Below are 26143 nucleotides of genomic sequence, written 5' to 3' on the forward strand. Positions count from 1 at the left end.
GAGTCCCCATCCCTGGAGGTATTTAAAAGATGTATAGATGCGGCGCTTAGGGACATGGTTTAGTGGACATGGTGGTGTTGGGTTGACGGTTGGACTCGATGATCTTAGAGGTTTTTTCCAACTTTAATGATTTTATGATTCTATGAAAAGCCTGTTAGGCAGGAAAATTTTTCAAATATGATTCAGGGGATAAAAAATATTCCTGTATTAATCCAATACTCCTTGTCCCATAAAGATGAAGAGTTCAATCATGTAACCAATATTTACTCAATAAAAACTGTACTGTGAGAATATTAAACATCAAGAAAATTTATAATAGGTGTCTCATCATCTTGTCTAGGAAAGGGACATGGGCTAAGTGACTGTAATTGATGAGTTGGTTAAATAGATTTCCTTGATAATAGGTACTAACAAGCGTAGATGTGTGTGTCTCTAATACTAACTGCTAGTTTGCTTTTAAAAGAGGTATCTATAGCCTTTTGCATAGCCAGACTCCTGTGTATTTCTGGCTGCTTTCTACTAGCTATGGGTTAGTTACATAATAGACGCTTATTTCTTAGTAGCTTTGCAGAGTTTTGCTCAGAATTACAAAGAGATGTTATGATCTCTATTCTGAACTTTTTACAATGAAGTAGGAGAGTCAAAGGGAAAAAAAGAACCATTATAAGATAAACATATCAGTAAGGTGATCTCTGTCGCACAGCTTCCTCCTTTTTAATACAGACTTCCTTCTGAGAATTCACTATCTATTTCTGGTCTTAGGCCAAATTTCTGTCAGCAGGAATGCTATTGAGAAAGGCTGCTGAAGGCAAGAGAGATATTAAATATCTAGAATTTTGATTATATGGACATTTCCACTTGAGGCAGTTCAAAACATTTGTAGCCATGGGGTGGAATGCTGTTATAGATTAAAAGCTGATTAAGTCATATGAAAAACAGAGTACAAATAAATAGCCAGTTTTCAAAATGGAAAGAGTTTAGAACGGAGGTGTTCCAAGCACCAGTACAGGCACAAACGTCATTTGATGTGCTAACAGATTTAAAAGCCATGATCACCATCATGACAGTATTTACTAGCAAAACCACGCAGGCTGGCATAAGGATGAGTCTAAGAAATACCAATAAACACAACACTTTGGGTTAACAGATGATATGGTGAGCCATGAACATTGTAAATACATGTGAAAAGTTTAAAATTCTTAAATATTAATAAAACACATTTAGTGTTTCAGGAAGAAAATAATCTAAAACAGCAGCAGGTACCTAAGTCATACAGTCAGCTCATTCTTCATCAGAATCAGGAGAAGCAAGATATTAATCTGCATGTGGAAAAAAAAAAAGGAAATTATGCAATGCAGTACTGATTTTTTTTTTCCTTAAATTAATTCCTTTTGATCCAAACACCTCCAGTGTACATTATAGGAATAAGAAAGGATCCAGAAAGATCATTATTGTGGGTTTATGAATACTCTCTGTGTCTTAATACTTTGTGGGTGGTTAGATTATGTATATGGGCAGGAGTGGAGCAAAATGTTCTCTCCTCTGCAACACAGTTTAAAGGTATTACAGTTCTTTATCAGAGTTTTTAAGAGTGTCTTTTATACAACATTTTGCAACACTAAAATGGCTAAGACAAATGTAAAAATTAACCAATTTTCACACGTCTATGATTACTCGGAAAAAAGGAAGGGGAAGTAAAAAAGGAAATAATCAAAGAATGACAAAACCCACATTTTCAAAACCAAAACCAAAAGCCAAATAGGTGTCCCTTTTTGACCTCTGCTGTAACACAAGACAGGGGGTAATTGGTTTTTGTAATGAAAGTAACCTTCTTGAACCTGAGAATACTTTGGTTATAAGGATATTTTTAACAGTACTGAAGGACAATACCAGCTTAAAAATTAGCTAACAAATATATCCTAAGTATCAGTTGTCAGTGTCACTAAGTATCAGGTGTCACTCTCATAATAATATCATAACAGATTACACTGATATCATCCTATACCGAAAGACACCAAATCCAATGGAGATATGACCAGCAAAGGAAAACTACAGTTATTTACTAACTGACAACAATCTTCTAAAAAAATCAGACAAAATTATTAGCAAAATACTGGAAGAGATATTGAACTATAGATATAGATTCTCATATCTTCTTGGCCAATTCCAAATTGAGATATTTATGATTTGATATCAGCGAAACAAAGGGTTATATTGTTTAAATTTCAGTTATTAGTAGCGTGGACGGGAGATGTTCTGAATTACTGAAATTTGACAAAGCTAGACACCTGCTTAGAATTCTTGTATCTGGAGCCAATAAACATATTTCATCATTATGGCTGCAAAAACAAATACCGACTAGCAAAATGTGGTTAACTGAAATAAAATTTTTGAGAAATAGAATGACACACTGTCTGAATCAGATTAGCCACCTAAGTATTTGAGCAAAAGGGGATTAAACCGGATGAACTGATGGAGTTTACTGTCTTAACTGTTATAGCAAGATATATTTTCTTCTAATCTAAATTGCAGGACCTGGGAGCAATTCCTACTTCCCTGATCAGGGAATACAGTCCTGCCACATCCCTACTGCCACATCAGAGCAAGACCCTGTTATGAATCATCCCCCTACTGTAACTTCATTTCCATAGAAAGAAAACCTAGACGTGTGGGCATGAAGTGAACCGCAGCTTTATGAAATTCATCTGTTCTTCATACTCCTCTTCCATTCCTCTTCATTTTCTCTTAGTGAGTCCCTTAACGCTTACAGAAAATAACTTACATGGTCAACAATAAAGTTACTCTATAATTAAAACTGACAAGCAGAAAGGCAACTTGTTTAGATACTACACGTTTGGACACAGTGGAATGTTGTTGAATCTTTTTTTGATTTGTAGATCCCCTAAATTTTTCCATCGACAGAAGGGACACTGTGTAATAAATTTAATCTACTGACAATAGACTCTTGTTCCTTATTCACTGGTGGGCCACAGGTTGAAAACTGCTGGTACAGAATCTTATTTTTGCATAACACATTACGGTGTAATTTACAATTAACCTGAGGAGCACGCTGGACCTGCAGTACTTGACAGGAATTTCACCATTGACTGCAGTTTTATGGAGAGTCAGATGTTTTCTTTTAGGGGCAAATAATTCAGTAGGAGTCAAGGAAAGTTAAGTTTAAATAACATGTATGTTTTGAGTCTGATCCAAAGCACACTGATTGTCAGAGGGAGTATTTGCCCACATATTCCTCTACTAGCAAGATAACTTTTATAAGAAGCAATCATTTTAATGACTCAGAGTATAAATGGATAACATGAGGTCATAAAGGTATTTCCTTTCCCTCCCCTGCAAAACTATCACTCTTGCGTTGCACAGCACTACGTATTTAGAACCAGACAGACTACTCACAGAGGTACGGTGCTATTCACTATAACCTACAATGGCAGAATTCAGTCTTACATGGGTAGTTATTATAATTATGTCTCTATATCTTCTTTCTGTAAATATTTAGGTATGCAACACTACCAGAGGCAATATACCAGTTTACATGGATCATTGACTTGTTCTGGCATGTGCATTCTTACACTATGTTCTTATTTACAGTTATCAATCAAGAAAACCATCACTAAGTTATGCATAATGTCTAATGGATGTTCTCCTCACATGATTTTTCATGAGTCAGTTCCTCAGCACCTTTCATATCATTTAGCATATTGTTCTCAAATAAACTGTGATTAGATATTTTCTGAATAACTGATTGTTATCCTGCTGAGTTTATTCTAGCTGAGGGAACCCATGCCTAGTCAAGCCTGACTGGTGCTTTTACAGGACAATGTGCTAGAAGCTGCTTTTATCAAGTAATTCATACCGTCACTCATGTCTGAGGTGCTGCCCTACTGAAGTCGCTGTTTGCTTAGCCCGTCCCTGACTGAGGACATTCTTGTTTCGTCTACGTGTTGTCTCCATATGGAGTCAGACTTTAGCCAAGGCAGGTGCCTGGGTGTCAGTGACTAGGAATTGATACTGGGTTCCTTTGGGTACAGATATCTGTTATATATATGGATGTCAAAATCAAACAGATATCCAAAGAAACTCACAGCTTCCTTCGTGCAGGTGTTTCATCACTCCCCATTGTCAGCTGAAAGAGCAGAGGAAATATCTGGCTAAATTGTATGCGGTTAAACAAGCCTTTTGGGTGTTCCTGGAGCACTGTCTTGACAAAGACACCGCTTTTCTCTTTCCATTGGGAGACATGATCTGCTCAGGAATTTATTTGTCAGCTATACTGGCCATGCATCTACTGTAGCTAGGCCATCATTGCCAATGTCTTGCTGGACATGCAATCAACACACCAAAAAACTTCAACCCTGGTCAGAACCTCTCCTCAGGCTCTGAACATGTGTGTGAGGGAACCTCTCCAACTGGCAGGTGTGGTTTTTGCACAACATGAGAGTCTCATAAACATACAGGAGCACAGGAACTTAGAGACTTTATTTATTTTTAGTTTAGTGAGCTCTCTCACTGACCACATAAGCCTGTCAAGGCCACATGAGCTTCCTGAGTGCAAGCATTTTCAACTACCTCTCAGTACTGGCTGTGCTGTTCAAAAGATTTCTCAGTAAATTAATTCATGAATGAACAGAATTTAAGTTTCAGCAAATCACATGAAAGGGAGAGTCTCTTTCAGAAAGTAGTTGATGACACTTTTTCCAAACTGATTATCAGATCCAGAATCAATCTGTCAAAAGCTGAAGACACAACTTAGCGCAGGCTACCAGTGAGCATGGACTCCTCATATAATCTGTTTCATAGCACCAAACCTGCTGCACAGCCCGGAGAGATTATAAAAGGATTCTGAAGTACTAAAGTGAATCCTGATGCCCTCCTTTGAGAGCATAATAGCTACATAATGTACAGTACATGCATGCCTGTGTAATATAGAGAAGTTTGTACCTTCTCTTGTAAATAGAATCTCTGCACATTAACACAAAGAGTAATTAAAATTGCCTCAGACACTTTAAACGAAAGAAAAAGAGAATAGTAATAAAACAGGTTATTTTATTTACCTCAGATAGATCCCAATGTTCCAAGATAAACAAAACAGCTTTAAAGGAAGTAATTCAGAGGAGGATTTAAAAGAAATGTTCTACAATATTTTCAGAACAGATCACTTCTCCCTTCACAGATTTATTTGTATTCCAGTAACAAAAGGTTGATAATTAAAACAAAATACAATCTAGTGCATCATTACTGCTAAAATGTATCCTTTGAGGATCCTTTCCAAGTGGCATAATTTGAATGTGAACACTTTATTCTTTCTAAAAAGCCCTGAATACTTCCTAGTATTTACTCATTACAAATCAGAATGAGCTTTAAATAGGATTTACAGTAAGCACTATTGTCAGCAACAGGTCTAAAAGGTCAAATCTTAATTTAAAAGTTAACCAGGATATCAAAATATCAATACTTATTTCCATATCATAGGAAATGCAAAAGCAACATCAAGAAGTACGTAGTATTCCATTCATAGTAATCTGTGTAATTATGTTGTTTATATGTCAGTAGATAAGTTTAAGATTGGAAAATGCAAAGAATCATAGCCTCAGAGAAATTAGGAACCTTATGTCATTTCAAAGGCAGTGCCCAGCTGAAACCAGAAATATTAATGATGTCGATATATGTCATTCATGGGAAGTGCTAAGCAACATAATTTCTTATTGACTCCCACTTAAATTGATTATGTTCTATGATTGTAACTCACAGGATGAGGCTGTTAAGCCATGACATTGGAAGTATGACATAAAAATTCTACATGCTTTTTATGTGTGATCATGTCTTCTTCCTTCAATGACTTCTGATCTCAGCCATAGCAGGTATTCACATCATCACACTTTTACCCACTGGGGGTTTTTGTTATTATTTTGATGTTTCTTATTCTGTTTTTATTTTATCACCAAATAAGCAATAAGAAAAAGTATGATAAGATTGTATAATGAGACTTCTAAGAGCACATAAATATATGGTTTTGATTCATGAAAGAATGATTTAATTATCTAAGCATATAGTTTATTATTATTTTCATTAAAATAGTACTTAGAGACTCTAACTAGAACAAGGCCTCATTATGCTAAAAACTCTACATACAAAATCGGAAAGTGATCCCAGCGATGCAGAGCTCACTACAGAATGAAAATGTTCATTACTTTCTCTTTAAAAATTTTTTTTTATAAGCAAGATACTGCCAGATCACAGTGCACTGCCTGAGATTTTAAAAAAATAAATAAACCCCAAACTTTATTTAATAAAGAAAACTCTTGAAGTATTGTTTTAATTTGGAAATCATTAAATATAGAAAAGAAGGTTAATGAAGAAAGATACTGCTCTGTGGCTATATATTGTATTCATACAATCACCACAAGCTGAAAGGAATTGTAAAAATCTGTAAGAGTTATTGAATAATATCTACTGAATAACTATTGAATAATAAGAGTTGTTATTCAATAGCTATTATTGAACAACTGTACTGCAGTCCAGGTTAGAATGCAGAGTTAGTCAACATAAGATTTCAGCGAAAACATGGAAGCCTGTGCTTAGCTTAAAGTATATGCAATCTACTGAAGCCAAAAAAATTCCTTTTTTAAAAAAATGTTATATGTGTGCTTAGGTGTTTTTCTGGATCTGTGCCTAAATCAGGAACCTTTCCTTCAGAATATCTTCTTTCAAAATAAATTATATCTATGTATATCTTCTTTTAGATTACTACTCATAATGTATGTTTGTTTGTTTGTTTGTTTGTTTGTTTGAAACCAAGCTATCTCTCCACAAACTCTGTCAGCCTTGTTTGATAAATCCACCAAACACTAAAGAGAAAAAATAAGACAGAGCAAAGTGAGGACACTTCGGAATTTCTTCAGAAAGGACATAAACAGAGGGGGGGATAGGGACAGACAAATTGAAACTGAGGGTGGTAACAGTTTCAGGAATGCACGTGTCCAGTTAATAATTCCATTTCATTTTATGGACACCAAGCTTGTAAAAGGCAACATGAATTAGACCCTCCATTTGGTCACAGAAGCCTGGAGCGTAGGAAACGGCCCAGAAAGTGTGGAAAAAACAACCAAAGGACAACTAGCAGTGAATGGGTCTCTCCTGCCTAAAAAATGAGGGAACTGCCAATGGGGGAATCTGCCAATCTTGGCCATTGACTAAGCTGTGGCTTCAAGGAAATGTGTTTTAAGGACAAGGCAGGATGGGAGTGATAAACTTCTTGCTTGCCCATCTGTGTGGAAGAGCTGTGGTTTCCTGCCACTACAAGGGAAAGAGGCACAGTGAGTGAAGACAATCCTTGGCAGCATGAGGAGAAGAAATAGAAAATAAGGATTAATTCACCTCAGCGTACGGCAGTGGTTAGACAAATTCTGCTGTCTTGTGCCCACATGTAAAAAATATGTTGAATAACAGTTTTAGTGGAAAAAAAAAGAAAAAGAAAAAAAAAACCAAAAACATAACCCTAAAAAAAAGCCCAAAACCCACAAAAGGAAATTGAGGGTTGGAGAAGATGCCTTACAATGAGAAAGTTAGAAGCTCACTCACTATTTTATAAACAGGAAGATAACTTGCAATGTACAAGTATCTGAAGAAATTACCAAATGTACTGAAAAGCTCTTTAATCCAATGAGGAAAGGTCTAATTAAAACCAGGAGCTGTGCACTGAAGCCAGATATTGAAATTGAGGCAAGGAAGCGTCTCAGCAGTGAGACAACTTCAAAATAGAGGTGACGGGTTCTCTGTCTTTTAAAGACGTCAGACCAAGACTGGATTTCATTGTTCACTCAAAGTGAGGTAAAGGTGTACTTAAATTACAGTTAACAAATTATGGTATAAAAAAAAATCTTCTGACCCTACAGTCTATGATTTAAAATATAAAAACCTCTTACTGAAAAGAAACCTCGAGTTTCTGCTTTCTGTAAACTGACATATTCTAACACCGGTAGAATTAATCTTTTTAATTAAATTAAAAAATGTATGGAGTGCACTGAAAAAAAGATAAGGTCTTTTTGATCCTCTGTTCATGTCTAGTATTAAAAAAAAAGTTGGGGAAAGAAAAGTTATGTAATTCCTGAGGACATGTAACTGAGCCTTTCCCTGCTCAGTTGTACCTGGATGCTGTGAATCTCAGCTTCCTCAGATTATGTCAACCTCTCAACCAAATTCCATTGCCATGCGGTAATGAACGGACAGGTTTTTAGCCTGTAGTATGAGATCACAGTTTTCTCCCAACTTTAAAATTGCTATAAATTACCCATGAGCACCAAGACTGTTTGTTTTTTCAGTAGATGTGTTCATCCTTAAAGAATGTCTAAGAGCTATAAATAACACTTAACCACTTCATGATTGAACTGGTGGAATGAAAGCCAGAAGTCAGAAGCCAAATGCTTTCACTATACACCATAAACATTCCTTTCAATAAAATAAACTTCACATACTTTAAAACTTAAGGCACACAGGCTCAAAGATATATCAATAAAAATCCAATGTGAGGGCAACCTCCTCTGGTAGATCAGCAGTTTTTGGAAAACCGCAGGCCAAATTTCACAATGTTTAAATGGGCAAGTGTATTGATTTTCACAGAGGTTTATCCTTTTGCATCAGCAGAGAAGCTAGCCATAGGGTATCATAAGGCTTTTGACTTGAGTATGTCTCAGGACATGGACCCGCTGTCTCTTTTGGCCTTTGCTGTCCCACCAGAAGACGTGAGCAGCTTATGGTAGTAGTTACTGAACAGCTTTCAGTCAATAGCTGAGATTGGAAAGACCAAATATCACATCTGTTTAAGATCAAAGGGGCTGATTTTGACTGAGAAGGGTTAGACAGTGCCCACTTTAGCAGTTTAACTGGCCTTTTCAAAGAGATAGTGACTTCTTGCAGGATGATGTTCAATCCCAACAACTGCAAGGAAGCAAGAGAACCCATGTTTATAAGCTCAGAGTTTAGGGACGTAGATAAAACAAACCCAGAGAAGATGATAAGACTAGCTACTTTCATAATGTTGTATCTAGGAGGTATATATTAGCAATTTAAAGATTCTGAGGTCCCAGATTAGTACCTTATTCCCATTTATCACTGAATTACAGGAGTGCCGAGAGGCCAGGTTTGAGCATGATTCTGTTCATTAGGCACTCTACCAACACCCAGCAAGCAAACAGTCCTTGCACTGAAGAGTTTACACTCTGAATTAAAACAGCAACAGAACAGAGGCAGCCAGGAAAACCAGGGAAGGGAGGATATAAGTTATTTACATAAATCAACTCCAGAAGGAGTTAGCGAATACCTAGAAGCAGAAACATTTTACACTCTCTGAAAGTAACAGACAAAGACAGGTCCAAACCAAAGCAGAATATACCTATGTTCAGCACTTTGAGATCTAAACGTGAGATCTAGACCTAGACTATGGGGTGTTTTTTTTATTTTGGAAGAAACCAGAGTCAGCATCCAAAATCAATGTAAAAAATCCATCACTACAATCCTTCAGAAAAACCCAACCACCACCACCACTCTCTCAAAAAAAGTCTGTTTTGTGAAGATAGACAAAACCAGGACGTTATTGCCTTTAAAAGTAATGGAAAAATATAGTTTACTCCTATCTAACTGCATTACAAATAGTGGATGTCCCATTCAGCGTCCCCTGTGTTCAGCTGCCTCACACTGTGCACGGCTCTAGATTGCAGCAGACTGCTGAAGAATGGGTATCCCTCTTAGCACAGCTCTGAGATGGGATATGAAGGTTACTGTTGGCGAGATACTTTTCTTGGGTAGATGAATATAGGATGATGTTTAATTTTATTGTTTCTTAGGTTTTGGATTTAATCTGTTAGGTAGAATAACTTTAGCTGATCCATAACTGCACATTTTTGTTATCTAATTTTCCATTTCTTTTAGGGGGATTGCATAAATATAATTCTTTTCCCGAAAAAAAGCCCCTTGTGAAAAGAGGTGTTGCAATGTCACAGATCCTACAGTCACAGCTTGTACTGAAGACATAAGTCATAACCTAGGAAATTTTTTCATTCAACCATTTCTTACAGCACTAGGAGACTCAGAAAGTATAAATTTAAACTGATAAATTTTGAGGAAGAATTTTTAATTGCTTAGCTGAGGTTTTTTCTGTTGCTTTAAAAACTATTATTATATTCTGAAAATTTTGGATCAGCTGACAATTTTTCTTATAAACAGAAAACAACCTTAACTACAGCATGGTGACAATTGGTCATAATTCAAGCATTCATACACACCTCCCATACAATATACCTGAAATATCTTTTCATGCAAGTCTATGTGAAGTTTTACATATACATATACAAACAGAGAGCACACATATAAAACAAAAATTACAGAGGCTGTAGTTTTTCATGGAACCATACCATGTTACCAAGATAAGCTAAAGAGTTCTGGTTTCTTTTAAAAATGTTGGAAACAGCTTTTTTGCCTGACCGTCATGGAAAAAGATCCAACTAAGGTGTTGCAGTTTGAATTTTGTTGTATTTCTTTTTTTGGCTTTCTGAAGTGAGGGAACAGGTTTAAATAAACATTTTCATTTGGGTTCTGCAAGGTCTTAGAAAGGGGTAGTGTATGAACACTGACGTATTTGGACTTTACGTAAAGATACTTTGCCATTTTTGAAGCCAGATCTAACCTTTGTATCAACAAATCATACACAAAAACTTCAGTCTAAGCCTCAAGGTAAGAAAACATATACTTAAAGGGATCCTTTGTATTTGGTTTTAAAAATACACTCATTTACAAGCAGATTTTGAATGTCTGCCACCAACTAAGAAAATAACCTTTTCATTTATTTTTAATTTTCTTAAATATGGGTCTTTTTTAGCAATCTATAATAATCATATAGTACATAAAATAACTTACAATCACATATATTATAGGGTCTGACTAAAATCCACAAAAGCAATTACAGTTAGGCATGGACTTAATCTCCTTTTGAAGGGCTTCAGGGCATTTATACTGTATTTTACATAAAAATAAATTTTACAGGTCATACAAACAAGTTAAGCAAGTGAATAGGATGTAATTTAGATACCCAGTGTTTTCAGTCACATGAGTTTAATTCAAGCTGACATTGTTCGATGCATATCTTATTACAGGGACTTCTGAAGATGAATGTTTGCTGCTTTAAGTCTCTGTTAAAGTAACAGTTCACGGAAACTGGAGGAGGTCAGGTGCCCCAAAAGTATCACAAATTTGTCTATATCATAGTACTTGGCTTACCCCCTTACGATGATAAAATGGCAAGTTTTACATTCCTTCTATTGGTGTACCATCCAGTGTCTGTATGTGGTCTTCAGTTATGCCCTTTTTCCCCCCATTCGTCGTGGTTGCTTCAAAGCCTATTGCCCTTTTCTTTGTGTGAGACCTAAGGACCATAACTCTGCGAGGTCGTTGTACTTAGCAGAGGAATATTTGACCATCTTTTTTGCTCTACATAGAATTTTCGATCATTTCATCAAAATGGGTAAACAACTATTTAGGGAGGGGGAAAAAAAAAAAAAGAGGGAGAAGTTATAAATCTAGCCCTGTCTTTTGCTTGTGGAAGAACATCTTTATTTCATTTTCAGTAAACTTTCTGTTCTCAAGAAACAAAAATATCTACAGAAAATCCTAATGAAAATTAAAAGGTTCTACAACATTCGTATTGATCCTGTGTACTTTTTATTGTTTTTTTCACCTACTGAATGATGACATACACATCTGTGTGTAATGGCAGCACCATGTAATAGAACCCACCTTCTCTGACTTGCTGCAGAGCAGAGGTTCTCAAGAAATGAGGGCATAAATGATAATAAAATCCACAAATTCCACTTTATGTCTATAATATGACACTTGCCATGTGTGTCTGTGCACCCTTACAAGTTAAAACTGATGTGCAGTAATTGCCTTTTCACTCTCCCAAGGATATTTTTACTTTTTTTTCTGGGGAGAACTCCTGATTCTGTGAGCATATTTTGGGAATATGAGCAACCCTTTCAAGATCAAAGTAACTAGGCATAAAAAACAGATCTGCTCCATCAAATCTAATGCAAAAGTGTATCCTTAATCTTTCATTTTTAAATTTTTCAAATTTTCAGACATCCATATTATAACCTTTGCCTGAATTCCTGTGTATAAAAGTGGGAACCCTGATCCCACATACAAGATTTATCACTATAAACAGCATACACAACTCTGCGATGCTGTCAGACTTCTTTTGTCTGATTGTACAAGTATGTTGCTATATGCAACCACAAATATTTGAACTTTCAGAGTAAATATTTTCTCATTAACGGACATTTTCAGAAGATAAAAGTAGCAACCCAGTAAAAAGTAATGAACTCCAGAAAAGCAGGTATCACAAAAATGATGACTCAAAATGACAAAGGTTGAGGAACAAAGTAGTATTAGCAACAGAACATCTATATTCTGCCTCTGAGATCACTGGATGTCAGAGAGACACATGAAATCAGCAAAGCCTTGGTGTCTGGCTGCATGAACGACCACTAACATATTTACATCAGCTTTTTCTCACCTGTGTAGTGCAGTGCTTCACTTGGGAAAGCTGGGTTTGAAAAAAAGCTGTCTGAAAGGCAAGAATAAGAACACACAGTTCAAGAAATACCCCTATAGTTGGAAACATACATATGTTAATATTCCCTTTGTCTAGCATTAGATGTGGTTTCACAGCTTCAATTCTGGATTGCATTTGTCTCTGGAAAAAATGGATGATTTCATTATTCCTAGATTTATATAGCTCCTATATCTTCAAGGCAGTACTGGCAGTGATGTGGCGAGCCTGCATTTGAAACTCTTGTCATCGACTATCAATTATTCTATAATTTATTAGATGGTTTTCTGTGGATACTGATCCAAAACCTAGAAAAGTCTATGGAAAAAATCCCATTCAATTTAATAAGCTTCTTTTGATTGGGCTCTAGCATAGGATATTCTCTAATAAGAAATGGGCAAAAACTCCACACTTACTGAAAAGGAAGTTGGAGTCTTCAAGTCTGCCTACGCCCCTTCGCTAGGGAGGGCTTTATCACTGGGTTTGGTATGGTGAAATCACCTTCTGAGAGGGAAAGGGAATACAACCTAATGAAAGGGAGACACTGATCTGCATTTATATACGCTGTCATTGTGAGTGCAAAACGCTCAGACTGCTGCTGAAAAAAAAATCGCATGTTGTTATTGAGCAAAAGCGGACTAGATTCTGCAAACTGGAGAAGATCTGAAACAGGAATTGTGTGGAATCTGGGGTTGCACTGGGGGAAGCGAGAGATCTCTATGAATGAATGAAACAGAATAGTAGATCACCGTGCAGCTGGATAGGTGGTTTGTGTGGTAAATTGTCCATGCTAATAGGGGAAATTTTACAAAGGTGAGGAGAATAAAACAAAGTAGAGAGAGAGATATTTCACAGTTGCAAAAAAACAAAAGATGGAAGACTTTTTTTTTTTTTAGGATTAATAAAATGTTTTCCAAATCAATGGAAAAGAATTTGTAATGATCTCTCCATCCATGGAAGCTGGAAAGTTTTAAAGGCCAAATAAGTGATTTCATGAAAACTGAAAGCATGGAAATACATACAATTTTGTCTAAGTGCTATGGATGAATATAAAATGTAGAAAATTCATGTCATTATTAAACCAAAATATTTTAGTGACCCTTACTGTGCTGAAAAAAAATTGTCTGAGTTTTTTAAATAGACAGTCTTTTCCAGCAGAAAGTCTTTTCCTTCAAAGCCTTCACTGACCAAAATTTTCCTGAGAACAGCTAACCCTGGGGAAAAATTTACTGAGAAAAAGAGCCTGACTTCTCTAAGAAAAGCGATGTTTCACAGTAAAACCTGAACACATCAGATCAAGAGCAAAGATTTGTTACTTAGGAAATAACATTAAGACGCCTCACAGACAGTCTAGACTGGGTTCCTCATGCCCCCTTGGCCTCAGGGTTGATATTCCTCAGCAGAAGATGTTTTTATTCAAGCTGAATCCTTATAAAACAATTCCTAAAAAGGGTGACTTAAAAGAAACTGTGATACAGTCGTTTAAAAGAATCATGAGAAACCCTCATTACTTGAATATTTAGAAAATAGCAGTATGCACACGATGATTGTATTTACTAAACAAATTTGCATTTTCAGTGAGCAGAATGACTAAAAAACTTTAGAAGACCTTTGCATGCACAATCTTAGATTGGCTCAAACTCTACTTTTAGCTTCCAAGCAAAACTTCCATTGATTTCGATGCATTGGAAGAGGAGGAGTGGCCAGATTCTCTGACCCTCTGAGCTGCATACAAAAGTCTTCATACAGCCAATAGTCACCAGACATGCAATACCCAACCTAAAAGAGCAAGGGAAGGTTTCTCTCTGGGAACGGTCTGTAGTTTAGCTATGGCTATGGCTTTCCAGCCCCATGGCAAGTTGAGGTTCACCGTTCAGCTACTTCCAGAAATTGTGTTTACGTTGTAAGGCCAGTGAAGATGAGACTGAGTATGCACCATCACGCCATGAAAGCCTCTCTTTCCTTCTTTCCTTCCTTCCTTGCTTCTTTCTTTCTTTGCTTCTTTCATTATCCCTCTTTCTTTCTTTCTCTCCTTTTCAGAGTGGGAACACAGGTGTATAAGGAGCTATATGTGTTGTCTAATGAGGACAATGAGGGAACCAGGACTGTGGGACACACTGTCAGCTGCATACAGCTCACAGTACAGGTGGAGACATCAATGAATTTCCTTTTAGAGTAGGGAACTGAGATAACCCAGAAGCACTTGCATTAGACTGGCTACAGAAGTCCCTTTCTATCTGAATCATGTTGACCATGAAGGTGAGCCAGGCTTGAAGGTGAAGAAAAAAAACCTCAAGAGCCACAGTTTAGCATTCTGTACCCTAGGGTTTCAAATGCAAAGGTACTCTACTATAATAAAAACTGGAGTTTTACAATAACCTGCATCTCAGCTAGTCAGTGAAGAGCATATCAAGAGTTTTTATAGAAAGGAACGTGATTCATCTCACTTGAGTAACTGTTTAAAATAGGTCAGGTGACTCCTCTCAAAGTGCCTGCTTCACTCCACTGACAATACAGGGAGCTCAGCGTGACTATCTCCAACATGAACGTGTCCTGTGCTGTAACAGCTTGCCTGGGGCCAGCAGTGCGAAGAGCTTTGTGCTGCGTTTTGTATCACATTTCCACTGAACTCATACCTGAGGAAAACACGGGCTGGCTGTATGGCACTTACACAAACCTCAGGCGCCCACTATTTTTATGTTTTGACAGGTAACACTGCTGTTTGTTTATTCCACAAGTCTCATGTGGAGGTAAGCATCTGCACATTATATCTGAAAAGTGAAAATTCATTGTTAACATGTTGATTTTTGAGCTTTGTACAGGCCATATAAAGATTAAAAATCATAAATAGAGATCAAACATTCTCAAAATAAAAGTTCTGTAAAAGAAGGCTTTCTATGGTCAAATGTAACAAACACCAACAAAGCTGAATAGTGACTGCATACTTCCATAACTTATAACTTTAGTGCTAAACTTGTGCAACAACTAAATTTTTTCTTGTATTATACTAAACAGTTGAATCTCACTCTGTCTTAATGGCTGATACCACACCTACTGAAGACGATGTAAATCTTAATTGACTCTAGTGGATTTTGGACCAAATGTGCTTCACAGACTCATTTTTTCTAGCCTTAATCCCCCATTCTATGCAGGGTAAACAACCTAAAGACCATATTTCATAGATTTTTCTAAAACCATTGGGAGCATTAATGTTTTGAGATAGTCTGTCTAATATATTCTTTATATTTTAATCTAAATTTGTCAGTAACTTCTGAACTATGGGGTCAGAGCACTCTGATCTTATAAGAGCTGAATATCCCTAATGAACTAGATAGTCTCCGATTTTAGTGTATTTCCAATGAGCCAAATTCTCAATTTACTACAACTCTCTATTAAGGGGCAAATTTCTAAATACAGGTGAGGGCAATTTTCACTGTGTGCAGTGGGTTTTTACAAGACAGAATTAAAACGCTGTTCTGCTCACCACGGTTACACAATATTTGATAACTTCAGAGGTACTTAGGTGATAAGACAGTTTGAAGAGTGACTAAATTAATACCATTTGATACAGGCAGGTCTTTGCATCTATTCTAAGTATAGGTCTAGTCCTTTTCTTTACTGTTTTGCACAGTAAAGCCACAGGTCAGCTGAATTGCTGGTGCGTGATGTTACAAGTTCTCATAAAATCTCCCAGGTATCTCAAGGCAGTTACCTGGCAATTATCCTGTTACTGGTCAAAAAAAAAAACCCAAACACACCAGTCTTTTTTAGTCAATCTTATCGGCACCTCTCTTATGCCCTCATACAGCAGTTTGTAATATATTTTTTTTTTAACAAAGTAAGTGTTTAAATACAGTTTGAGGCTTTACTGTTTGAGTGTAATGGTACTCACCTGCATGTTTAGAAAAATGAGCCAGTGATAGCAACATGCAGTAGTGTCCTGTAACGGTGCTTCCACATCCTGCAATGGGTTGTATTTTCAGCATGCAGGTGAGAAGTTTCTACATTAATGAACAGGGTTTTAATTCTATCGGTAACATCTTGCTGCTCAGGATGACAACAGATCTGCAAAGTTAGGTGTCACCATTCGGCGGATATACAATTAGAAGCACAGAACAAAATGAGGCTAGTACAGAGTTTGAAGAAGTTTAACACTCACCACTACAAGACATTCCCTCCTTCCACAGGGAAATGTTTCAGTAACTACATTGTTGTCCAGTTTAAGTCTACCTCATAACGGTATCTTAACTGTTGATTAAAATGAGAACATAATACGCTTCTTTGCTCAAGAGAACAAAAACTTGCTTTTACAGAAACTTTTCTGATCAGGAGAAAATCTTTATCACCATTCTGTGCCACTCCTCACCTATGTACCCTAAGGGTGGCTTCCCCCCCTTAGTTTTCCAAGTCTTGTCAAGCTTGTCAACTGTAAATCCAAACCCATCCTATTCCCTAACAATTTACAGTAAATCTTGGCATAACATGACCTTTTCCCAGTCACACTTGATGACAAAAACAGTACTATTTACACCCCGATAGTTTCAGACCGTGTTTCTTTAGACAGAGCCCATTTTCCTCCATAAGTGATTATTTCACTGCATGAAACCACAGTGATATCAATCATTTGCAAGTAAAGGGATGTGGACAGGCCAGAGCATTCCAAGTCCTCTCTCAGTAAAAAGTGGAGTTTCTTCTCATTTCTTGTTCAAGAAGATTCATTGTATGGCATACAGCACCACAGAAGTGCGGTAATTTGTGCTACAGACTCATAGAAACAAAAGCCTAAAAAGAAAAAGAATATCACTATCAATTTATGAAAGGACAGCTGAAGGTCTCTCATATGATTATGACTTCTGGTTTTGGCAATCATCCTGTTAGTGGTTAATAAAAAGCAGCTCTTTTTTTTGGCAGTCCCATTCGGTGTTTATGCCCTGATATGATAGTTCATAGTGTATTTATTAACAAAATATATTTGAAACGCAGTTGTGGATTTCCTCAGTATTCCACCTTTTAGCAGAGCAGGCATACAGACCTTTAGCAGACATGAACAGAAGCAAGACTTAACTGCTTTGGTGGCTGCACAAATTTCTAAGAGTTTGTCTTGTACTCTGAAGACCTAAACCTTGCCTGGGGCCACCTTTTTGCATTTAAAAAAATCCCTGTGCTCACACATTTCACCCTGAGTTCAGAACACAGCAACCCACAAAGAGAAAAAATGGATGCAATGATTGTAAACGGGACACAATTTTTAACGAAAACAGCCAGGCAAATTCCATATTCTACTTCGTTTATCACTCAATAAGCTGATATTTAAAGGTTGAGCAAGAAGCGCACAGTGAAGATACATCACAGACATACACACAGACATATGACTTCATACTTCGTCCTCAGATAAACACACTGCACACAGCCTGCGACCATCTGTCAAGACTCAGTTTTCACTGGCATTTTTGAGGTTTTAAGGCAGGGGTTTTAATAGCCAGCAAAAGTGATTAACATGTTCAGGGTGCTCTGTTTCTTTATCTGAGGAAGGCAAAAATTCCTTGAAAAGATGTAATCTATCATTGTCAAGGAAAATATGCCATGAGAGGATATCAGTAAGAAATGTCCCATTGCTTGGCATCTTTTTGCTTTTATGGGTTTGCTTTGGCAGGGGAGGATGGCACTCAAGGAACTTTAATCCCTTTTAAGAAAAATGTTATTTTTAGAATAAACAGAGCTGGATGCAATTCTTGCCCAGATGAGCTTACAAGGTTAATACCGCTCCATGCATGTTTAACATTTCATATTTCCAGACTATAAAGCAGTATGGGAGCATGACTAAATGGTATTACCCCACTTTACTAATAAAGAAATAACCCCATAGTGATTACTGAGCGCAAAGCTAATAGAAACTGTTTAGCAATCTACTTTTTTTCATATGAAAGTGGGTGATGATCAAAAAATGCTGAAATATTAGTGAGGTGAAGGATGAAGGAAAAGTGCACAAGCTGATACTGGCTGCATTAGCTCTGAAAGCCACAGTGGGATGGCTGCATTGGGGCAGCAATGCACCCAGGTCACGCGAGAAGGAAGGCTTATATTCCCCCACTGAAGCTTCAGTTTGACTCTTTTGACCTCAGGCCCACATAAGCAGCTCTGCACAGCACAAGACTGCACTGTACAGATAACCTGGCTCACGCTGGCAAAAGGTTAAGGGTCTCTACGCTCGTTCCCCTCCAGCATTGCCCTGTGCTGCCACAATGATTGCAGATGGAGACCGGGATGTGAGAAAGCCCAGCTTTTTGAACTTGAGTGGTGCTGTGCAGATGCCAGGGATGCAGTTAGTGCATGACATGTGGGACGGAAGCAGGAGGAAAGAGCTTTGTCAGTGCATTTCTGCCCTGACAGAAACAACGGCTCTTAGCTGGGCTCCAGGCCACTGAGGAAGAAACAAAATGTGTGCAAGCTGCCTCCCAGCATGGAAGCATTTTCACTTTTGACCAAAGAACCACTTCAGTTTTCTATAAATGATAAATAAGCCACCCCCTGCACATCTTAGTTTTGTTTGAGGTATGTAAATTTATTGCCAGGCTAAAAGAGAAATTAAATCTTTTCAGTCAGTATAATTTCTAGGTGGCATGGCAAATGTCTTGTCACTGTGTAAAAGGGGTTTCCTTCCCCTCTTCTCTCACTGCACAATCTTTATGGACTCTGCCCAAAAGATCTTAGTAAATATTTGCACAATCTTAATGGAAAAGAAGAAGAGAACAACTGTTGCACAGATGTCACTAGTAGGACACAGGCCATTCCAGAGTAGCTCACTGACTGAACCCGGGCTGGGAACCACCACTCCCAAGACCAGAGTCCACTGCCACCTCTGCTCTCAAGTGGAAAGCCATCGCTTAGGGACACATTTTACAAGTGGGACGTACATTTATGGGGTTTGTAGAGCAAGATTTTTATTATTATTATAATTCTGGTTTAAATATCCAGCTCTGTATTTTGTTATGAACAAATAAACTGTATTGGAGGGCATCCCCCTATGAATCTGCATTGGGAATCTCGCATAGAGTGTGGGACAGGATTTCAGCTGCAGCTCTGTGAGACAACTGCTGACTTTTTTAGGGGAGCTATTCTCCACCTTAAACCCTATTTACATTATTCCTAACACTGTTTTTTATGAGTATTAGCCACGATGAAGTAGAAAACAAGCCTGCCTTAGGGATGCTCTTTTTGTTCTGTTCAGCAATTCATATTTTTCATATCCTGATGGAGAATCCTAGCAATAGCCTGTCTCTCCCAGCTCCATCTTTACTGTGGGAAAGGTGGAGGAAATTTGATATAAAAGCTACTTTGTTTATGAAGTTAATGGCAGCTTTTCTTGATGGATTGGCATAAGGAAGTCATAAGTTTAAGCTGATTAATCTCATTTTAATTGAAAGGAAGAAAGAGGACTTAGGTTTACTGGCTTAAAGGGAAAGAGTCCAGTGGACTCTCAGCAGAAAGTCCAACAATGGCTAGGGGATATTTAAAATAATACAGGCCTCTGTGCTTTTGAAAGAAGAAAGCACATGCAATGAGCTATTCAGGCCATAATCTTTAGTTTCATGGTATCACTGCTGTAGATTCAAACGCTATTCAAATAAATTTAAATTTCTTTTAAAATGAAGCAAGCTAATCACTAATCTCTGCTGAAAATGGCATTTTGAATGAGATGTTATGGATTGCTTTTAAATCTGGAAACAGGCAGACATTGTCTTATTCACTCTGCAAATGTGCATGAATGACTGCCTAAAGGGGTTAATGTAACAGGGAAAAACAGGGATCAAAAATGAGAAGCATCAGATAAAGTGTGAATTTAAAGTATTCAGTAAATCGTCCCACAGCTGAACAACTTTGGCTATCATCTTGCCTTCTTGTTTTATTATTTTCCAGCCTGATGAGTTGTTCTGTAAGTGCACTCTAAGAAAAGACACTTTTCAACAGGACATCATTAATTTAAGCTTTCCTGATAGCTTCTGTGTAGTTTCCGCATAATTCTGAGAATCTTTGTTCTGTGATGTGCTGCTATTTTCCAGTTACACTGAGCTCAGACTGGACTAATGATATTGCTTTGGGGTTTGTTTGTTTGTTTGTTTGTTTTCCCCCCAGAAATGAGCATTTGTATGAAAATAACATAGTCTAATATTTTATCCTGGGAAGTGACTGAATTACTCAGAATGAAGGGGTCTAGTGTCACTAATGAACACCTAAAGTCACTTTGCTGTTCAGGTACCTGATTGCCACCCATGTTGTCACAGAGAATTTGGTTTCTAAGCTTATGACCATGAAACCAAGATAAGCAGCCTTAAAGAATGGACGCAGTTGTATGAGTAAGATAAATCAAAGAAATAAGTGTTTTTAGAATCTTAATGCCAAACACTGAAACAAATGCTTCAATTGCCTGCCATTGAGCAAATTAAAGCTACTATTGATACATTAAATTTAACTAATGTGACTAGGCTTCCTATCCAGCAGTTTGAGTCAGTCAGTGAAAGCATTTCCCATTGTATATACACCTGCATGTCTTACAAAAAAGTACAGCCAACCACTATATTCCTTCAAATCTGTGTAAACTACCTCAGTAGAGAGAAGCAGCAGCCCCATGGTATGTAATAAGGCTATGGAAACAGTTCCACCAATTAACTAGCCTAATTCCAGGTAGCCTGGTAAGACTAAATTTACCAAATCAGATGTGAGGCTTTAAACACACGTTACCCATATTGCTTATAAACTGACCTGCACAACTTGCAGGCATAACATCCTTTTTCAAGAAACAATCATATATCCTATAAAGAAAGGACCATTCTGTAGCTGTAAAAAATTCCACTATTCTGCAAAGAAAAGAATAAGAGGATTAAAAAGGTAAAAGAAAGCCCGAGAAAATAACCCTTATGTGTGCAGCTGCTTGCCTGGGTGTTGTGATCTGCAGCTCCTTCAGAAGATTTGCTCTCAGAGGCAGGCCTGTATTACTACCCAAATATTCACTTTAAGAGGATGTTATTTCTGCTGAAATAAATAAGTATATACATTGGCAACAAATGAGCTTCAATTAATCCCTTAAAATGCTTAAGTGTCATTCCAGTAGGTTATACTGAGATACAAATATTAATTTGCATTTTCTTCTTGGCACATTTAATAGTAATCTTTAGTGGCCATGGCAGAGTTCAGGGTAAAGATCGCTTGCTAGAAGTTATCTATTCCTTCTCCAAACCTACAAGATTACTTCTTTATCCCTACTCCCTCCTCAACTGTAATTAGAGAAGCAGGAAATTCATACCATAGTGGTTGAACTAAATTACCACTAATCTTTTAATTGAAAGTAAATGATGGAGAGATAGTAAATGAGCAAGGAAAACTGGAAAACACAGCTTCCTTCTGTCCCTACACAGTACCTATCAATCCACACCTCATCAGTAAATATAGCGGTATTAACTACGGTGTACCTAATCTTTTCCATTAAGACAGAATACCGAACCCTTGAAAAGCAGTTTGAAAGCTTGACCCACACCCTACTGCCAAAAACTTTCTTCACTTAAAGGGTAAGAGAGGTTGTTAAATGTCTCAGAAAGCCCTTGAGTGCTCCCGAGTGCTAGGCAGAACCTCAGGCAGCCAGAAAGCAATGTCACTCCTCAGTGTCATTTCCCGTCTTACACCAGCTGAGCATCTGCTTCCAAGTCTGGCAGGCAGTTTCTGGGTAAAACCCTCCTAGCAGGTCACTGCTCTCGCCAAGCAGCAGTCGCAGGGTGCTCCCAGGGGCAGCGGGGCTCTGCCAGAGCTCAAGTGAAAGGAGAGAGCCACCGCCGCTCCGTGTCTCTCCACGAAGTGCTTCTGCAGGTATATGTGTGGGCTCCAGAGGTCAGGAGGCTGCACCGCACGCTTTGAATACACGTGACACTTCCCAGGGGAGGTTTAGTTTATCAAGATCGGCAATGGCAGACCAGCCTCCCCGCTATCTGGTTTACAATCACGCTGTTAGTGTTAGTGTTGCCCCCTCCTGCCTCAGGGGACGGGGCATCCGACCCAAAAGACAGTTACGGCCCAGTCCCAACTTTTGTTTGCCACGGCTGCTCTTCACCTGGAGGAAAGCATTCATCCCAGCCACCGGCTGTCTGCACATGTTGTCAGCTTTATAAAATTTACATTTATAGATACATAGCTCTTTTTTTTTTTTTTAAATAAACATTAAGGCTACCTCGGAAATGATCAGATTACCGCCTAGAAGAGAGACTTAGTCTTTTTTCTAAAGTGATTCTTCAAGTGTATATGCATATGTATTTATATTAAACTGCATTTAAATCACCACTGCCTATATTAAACAACAAAGTATTACATGAAGCAGACTACAGCCTGTGTCAGATTTTAGTATTCCCCCAGTTTCATGGCATAATTTAAAATGTTTAATTAATTTAACATTGGAAAGTTGTAGGGGGCTATTTTGTTGTTGTGTTGAACTTGCACTTTTAAAAATTAAGCCGCTTTTTTGGCCTTCGTAAATATTAAGTTTTGAAGTTAGCTGGCTGTATTTCTGATCTTTTTAAATTACTTGTATGTTTGTTCTTATTCCCCTTTACATTCAGTAATCCTTCAGATTTAATTAAAAGATTTATTTATTTAACTTCAAAGTAGCCAAAACAACAATTGTTTCTATGCTGTTTGCTTTTAGGGAAACATGACTCGTGCAATCACCACAAAAGGTTTAATTTTTTGAAAGAAAATACTGAAAATACAAACACTAAACATTTTAAATAACTACTGAAGCAAATACATGCATACATGTACATTCATAAATCATAAGGCCAGAAGAGACCACTGTAGTAACTGAGACTGATCTCCTGTACAGCACAGGTCATAGGACATTCACAAATTAATTCTTGTTGGAATAAGGGCATGTCTTTTATAAAAACATTATATTTTGATAGAAAATTTTAGTGATGAAAAATCCACCACAACCCATGTCAGGGTGGTCCAGTGATTAATTGCCTTCATTGTAAAAACCCATGACTCATTTCTAGACTAATTTTTTTCTGTGGTTGGCCTCAGTATAAAATGCAGAATAAAAGTCTTCAGTCACAGATCTCTAAAATAGCATGAGGTGATTCCTTCTCTGGAAACAATGGGTTCTTCCCGAAAAATCAGATATAATTTAACAGTATTCTACTAAAATGAGTGAAAACCTATGAATTCAGAGAGGGAAAAATTTCTTTTCTAGTTTGGAAATGCTGTTTTCCATGCGGTCAACAGCTTTACCACAGAATTATGCTTAAGACAACACACTTGCTGTCTCACAGATGCAGATGCAACCTCAGACGTTCCCGCAAGGCGTACCTGCAGGCACAGCAGTGGCTGCAGGTAGCACTACTCTCCCGATTTGTGTAGTCCTCCTTTCCACCTAGGCAAGAACCATGACTGCGTCTAGCAAATGCCTTCCTGATAATCGTCTTAACACTCCCTTCTATTGCAATATTTTCCCACGTACGTACGTGAGCATGGTGCCTGCAGGCCTGGGAGAGGATGAGGGCTCATGTTACTGGACACTAGACCAACACGTAGCAAGAAGAAGGCTCCCACATTCCCCACAAATGAGGAGATGTGGGATGAGTCAGAAGACAACGGCAGCAAAGCTGTGTTTCCCCGATCGCGTAGCTGGGGAGAGGGCAGTGTGGCCCCGGGCTCCCACAGAGCCACATCGCTGCGATGCCAGCAACAAAAAATACGTGCAGCGATGCACCGCCCAGAAGAGCTGCTCCCGCAGCTGTCCTGCAGTCATCCTGCCCGGGTCCCTGCCGGCTGGGGAGAGCGGGCTGGGCGATGGAGCGAGGACGGGCACTCCCCGAGGAAGCCTGTGCTGCTCCCCAGGTCCCAGCAACTGATGCGGCCGGTCCTTCAAACTGATTTTCTCATAAGCACAAAGTTAAAACTGAGCCCCGCCACTGGACAAGCTCTCTCAAACTGCAGTTTTAGCTCGAGAGTCCACAGGTCTCCTCCTTCGTATTGGTGTCTTTTATTAAAAATGAATAAATTAGGACAGAATGGTCAGTGTGTACTGTACCAGTTCACAGGTGAGAAGCCTATTCAAATTTCTCAGTAAATATAATTCTGATACACTTGGACCTTCATTTATTTCACTTGGGTGGAAGCTAATCTCTGAAGTCATTGTAGAGGTAATATGTTGAAGTAATGCACAACAATAATAAATTATGTTGTTATTGAGCAACTTAACTTTAAATTAATCATATTTTAGATATATGAAGAAATATTAGCCCTAGATGTTATCTATTTAAACAAAAATTGTATTAGCTTTCTGGTCTGCAAAGTTAATGTGCACGTTTGCCAGAATGCTGGTACTCTGCCACTATACAAATCTAATTTGTGATGTGATCTGTTTAGGTCTGAAAAAATCACTTTTGTAAATGCACGGTGGCTCCAGCTTATCTGTAATCCTTAATGTTGAAAGACATTAAGTTTATAGACTTTGATCTGAAACATTTGAGAGCCTGCTACACACAGAACACTCTCAATACTATATCCTATTAAAGCAGAAAAGTATTTAATGTTCTGACTGCTATAAATAACAATAGAACAGTAAAGAATCTTTCTATTTCATTGCCAAAATAAAAACTTCTCAAAAAAATAATAATTTTGTTAGCACTCTAGTCAGAACAGCGTGACTTTTCAAGCATCACTTAAACTTGTTTAAATATCACTGAAATTCTTATAATTGAAGCATGTAGTTCATTGCACTAGAACACCTAAGCAGGTACAGGTTGAGCACTTCAGCTTTAGAGTAAAGCAAAAATGCTCTTTTTTATTTCAGTCGAACTACATTATTGTCAACATATTTAAAATAACACCGACTCTTGATTTTGGTTGCCTAGAAACTTTGTCTTTGACCTACAAACCTGCTGTTACACCAATGAAAATATTGGAAACTTTGCAACTCTTTTCCATGAGCACAACTTCAGCCCACAAACGTAGGCGCAGCGGCAGCTGTGAAATGTCTGCGCGGCATCCCGTTAGCACAGAAGGGCCTCTAGCGGCAAGCGCTTAGAGCCGGGGCGGCGGGCAAGCCCCTGTGCAGAGCACAGGACAAAACTGAGAAATTCAGCAGTGCTTGGCTATTGCTTTTCCCTCATTTAGACACACGGGTTGTGTATACCTACGGCGCAGGAAATTAAGATGGTTTTTACGCTTCATTCAGTTTAGATAAAGCCTTGCTCCAAGGGCAGCTCTCCCATACCACAATTACGTATCAAGTGAGATCCCAAATATCTGTGCCTTTTAATATCCACTCTGTAAACAGTAAAAATACCTAGAAGAGCAATTCAGGGAAATTCCACTTTGCAGTGTGCAAAAGAAAACTTTTGGCACAAATCTTGTTTTGCTCTTTCATAGTTCTACTCTAAACAGAAGTCCAGCATATTTTTTATTTGTATGGCCAAAGAATTTGCTGCAGGCTTTTTCCTAAAGAACGACCATCAAAATAGATTATTTTAAAATAAA

The 26143-nt window shown here is 37.9% G+C and overlaps 1 long non-coding RNA gene across 1 annotated transcript; it reads right to left on the reverse strand.

Annotated features, from left to right (window-relative positions):
- Nucleotides 1-9877: 9877 nt before the first annotated feature.
- Nucleotides 9878-21466, reverse strand: LOC109279561. The gene is made up of 3 exons (XR_002086238.1): nt 21380-21466; nt 16512-17401; nt 9878-15390 (listed from the first exon to the last, which is right to left on the reverse strand). It is a non-coding gene; the product is annotated as an uncharacterized LOC109279561 (long non-coding RNA).
- Nucleotides 21467-26143: the final 4677 nt, after the last annotated feature.

Source organism: Aptenodytes forsteri, unplaced genomic scaffold (genome assembly GCF_000699145.1).
Source record: "Aptenodytes forsteri isolate BGI_AS27 unplaced genomic scaffold, ASM69914v1 Scaffold2, whole genome shotgun sequence".
In the NCBI taxonomy this organism is placed as follows: Eukaryota; Metazoa; Chordata; class Aves; order Sphenisciformes; family Spheniscidae; genus Aptenodytes; species Aptenodytes forsteri.